Here is a 3,857-nt window from a genome sequence, read left to right as displayed (position 1 = left end):
TGTGAACAATGTAGAAGAATCTGTGGAACTTACATGATTCTAAAAATCTACGAAAACACACTAAAATCCTTAGGCATCAATGCAAATATTATGCTCATAAATACACTCACTGCCATTCTATTTTTCAATCCTAGCTCACTAAGCCTACCCCAAGAACTCTTTCCCTCAATCCTAGCCACAAAAAACCTGCTCCTCTCTATGGGCTTCCTTTGAGTCTGTGCCACATACCATCGATTCCACTATGACCATCTCATGCACCTCCTCTGAAAAAACTCCCTGCCCTTAACACTGTCACCATGCCTATGGCACACCAGCCCAACAATCTGCCACACAGGTTTACCCCTGTTATGGGTTTAGCCAGGTGGGCCTAAATTTAGGTTTTAAAGTTCAGACTAGTTACACCTGGTTACTAAGGAAGCCATGGATCAAACCCATCACAACCCCCCAGCTAAGACCCCTAAGGAAATGTGCCTGAGTCCCAAGGATCACTATGATAAAGTGAACATAGAGGTATACCAATCCTCTCATTTCATATACTTAGAAAAGTAGGAGTCGAACCTACACAGAAGGCATCAAACCCTTCATACTTCCCTTACAGTATTATCTACCCAAGTGGGGTCAGCTAAAAAAGCTATTGGGTCCATACCCTGAAAACAATGGTTTAACCCCTTCCCCTACTAATGAACCCCCAAGCCAAATTAATCTCTATCATAAACTCATTCATAGGAACAACCATCACAATCTCAAGCAGCCACTGAACAATAGCATGGGCTGGATTAAAAATGAACACTCTAGCCATCCTACCCCTTATCTCAAAATCTCATCACCCACAAGCCATCAAAGCTGCAACCAAATACTTCCTAGTCCAAGCAACTTCCTCAGCACCACTACTATTCTCTAGCATGACTAATGCATGATATACTGGGCATTGAGATATCAGCCAGCTCACCCTCCCCACATCATGCCTGCTCCTTACAGCAGCTATCTCAATCAATCTAGGACTAATCCCATTCCACTTTGAGTCCCAGAAGTCTGTCAAGGTGCATCTTTAACTGATGGCCTTCTACAACAAACCACCATTAAATTCCCACCAACCACGCTATTCCTCCTCACATCCCTCTCACTCAATCCCACCCCACTGACCCTCATAGCCATTGCCTCAGCAGCCCGAGGTGGCTGAGCTGGACTAAAATCCCAGCTTGTTTTTCCATCTTCCATCTAGGCTAAATAACTATCATTCTTGTGTACAGCCCTAAACTCACTCTACTCATCTTATACTTAAGCTGCCTGATAACTGCCCCCATTTTTCTCACCCTCAATGCAACCAAAAGCTTGAAGTTAACTACAATAACAACTTCATGAACAAAAAATCCCTTCATTAACAGCCACCCTTATACTAATACTTTTATCCCTAGCTGGATTACCCCCACTGACAGGATTGCTCGCAAAATGATTGATTATCCAGGAACTGACTAAGCAAGAAACAACCACAGCAGCAACAATCATCTCCCTACTATCCCCACTTGGACTTTCCTTTTACATATGCCCTGCCTACCTTGCCACAGTCACACTGGCAGAAATGAACAGCATCTGGGGAAGTGGGACATGGCCAGCACTGCATCCCATCTAATTATTCAAGGTGACATTCGTGTACCATGAATGTGAAATTGTTTGGATTTTCCTGGATTTTTTTTTTCTCTTGATTTGTTGCCCACCTTTGGCTACATCCAGTAAGTCATACATGTAAATAATTGATTTAATGAATAAATAAATACATTCAAGAAATGTATGAATGAACATTTTAGATCTCAGACACTTCAGCTTTGGATAAAATTTATAAATTATTTCTGCTAGTTAATAGACTTTCTTTGAAAACTATGACAGTCTGATGCTTGATGGATTGCTAGCAATGCAAATTATTTTACAATTAATTTTGAATACATTTGCATAAACTTTAACCTCTAATTCAAAAATCCTGGAAAATTTTTAAGTTATATTTTTGTCTACACCTGGATGCAAATGCAATTGCACAGAGCTGAAGTCCTGGTCTCTGAAATACCTGTTTAAGCCAAGTACTTCATTAATTCTCCTCCTTAAATAAATGTCATGGATTATCTTGTTCTTTCAGCAGTGTAGCTGAAACAGTAAGTCTCATTAATTAATTAATGAGAAGGATAAGAAAGAAAAGAATCAGCTTATCAACAAATACATTCAACAGTTTAGTCATAATAAGGTGCTCTTACCACCATGTGAACTTTCAGGATATAGGATTGAGCAAAATGGGTACAGCTTTCTTTGTAAAGGTCAGGTGCTGTTGGAATTTCTCTTCCACAAAAAAGAGAATTTATTTTACCTTCTAAACTCTCACAAGGTGAAGTTTGTCAGACAAAGTCAGCTCAAGTGTCTGATTTTAGGGCCTTGTTGTTCCAATATTTTTGCCCTTTTGTTTGTGAAAATCTACAGAGTTTAGAATAATTCTTCTTTAAATCTCCTTTGAAATGGAATAATTTCTATTTATAATGATATTTCAGTCTTAGTTCATAGAGGTGCCAGATTTCTCTTCTTTCTTTTTGAATCAAGAGCATGTTCTGTTTTACCAATTTAATCATAAAACCAGAAAATAATTTAAGAGAGCTAATCCCCCCATCAACTGTGTACAGCTTAGCTATGGTACTGAGGCTATAGGACAGTTATATTGTAGCTTTAATGATGTGAATAAGCATAATACAGTTTCTTGAAACATCTTTGCTTGTACTGATGGGGTTTTTTTAATATTATTTCAGTATTTGAAGACTTCAAGAAGGACTGATTTCTCATATTGTTGCATGTTGTGCAAACATAGTAAAAACCAGTCTGTCCACTGAAAACCTCTGGTCTAACATGAGGCAGTCACAGAACTATGAAGAGAAGAAAAAAAGCCATAGAAAAAGTGTGACATCCAGTTGTTATATAGCCAGCTGCTGAGTATCATAATTAGTTGATATACTTGTCATTAGTTCAGTTGTTATTTGTTGCACCTTTATATTGTTATCTATATTGTCCATATAAAGTAATCATGTCTGTGGAGACTTTACCCGTATGATAACCTGCATTATCTGTATTGCAGAGCTATTACAGACCTTCTCTTGTCAGCAGGAACTGTTAAAAGAACTAACCTGTTTTACAGATAACTAATGGATTCTTATCCATTCTTGTTACAAAAAAGACTGAAAACATTGAGGTCAGGGTTAAAACCCTTATTAACAGTAGTACTGTGTGAGTCCTGCAACATGCATTAGCAGTTAACTCTCACATTACTGCAGCAAGTTGACTGGAACATGGCAGTTTCATTTCTCATTAAAAAGGTTAACCAAAGAGATCTGTGAAGTTGGCAAAAATTATGAAATTTAGAAGAGGTGAAAATCCCTTAGGTTCAGACTGTTCTTCTGCTTTTTAAAGAGAAAGTAAGTCTAGAAATGAATTTTCCACAAAATTAAGACAGAAAAATAAGAGAATCCATGATTCACAACAGTTGTAGCTTCATGTTTCACTATTGCTTTCGTTTTCTCTCAGGACTACAATGCACTGTGCTCCTGGAATTAACATATTAGACTCTAAAAAGAAAATTAGGTATTCTTCCTGACCTCCTGTGCAGGAAGTTATTAGCATGGTATTTATTTTCAGTGACTAAACCCCGGGTTAACCATGCCCCAGATCAGCAGAGCAAATCATCTGTCCTGGTCTAAACTGTTTTGCTTTAGCCTGTAAATAAAAGAGCACATTTACAACACATAAGAATCTTGAATTGCAGTAATTAATTCATGGAGACATCACAGTTCAGAAAAATCCATCCTGCTGATTAAATTCTTGGATGGGAA

General features: G+C 37.9%; 1 pseudogene; it reads left to right on the top strand.

The window, feature by feature from the left end:
- Positions 1-680: 680 nt before the first annotated feature.
- On the top strand, positions 681-1,630 carry LOC139685041 (NADH-ubiquinone oxidoreductase chain 2-like; annotated as a pseudogene).
- Positions 1,631-3,857: the final 2,227 nt, after the last annotated feature.

This window comes from Pithys albifrons, chromosome Z (assembly GCF_047495875.1).
Source record: "Pithys albifrons albifrons isolate INPA30051 chromosome Z, PitAlb_v1, whole genome shotgun sequence".
In the NCBI taxonomy this organism is placed as follows: domain Eukaryota; kingdom Metazoa; phylum Chordata; class Aves; order Passeriformes; family Thamnophilidae; genus Pithys; species Pithys albifrons.
This window is presented reverse-complemented; position numbering and strand designations above follow the sequence as displayed.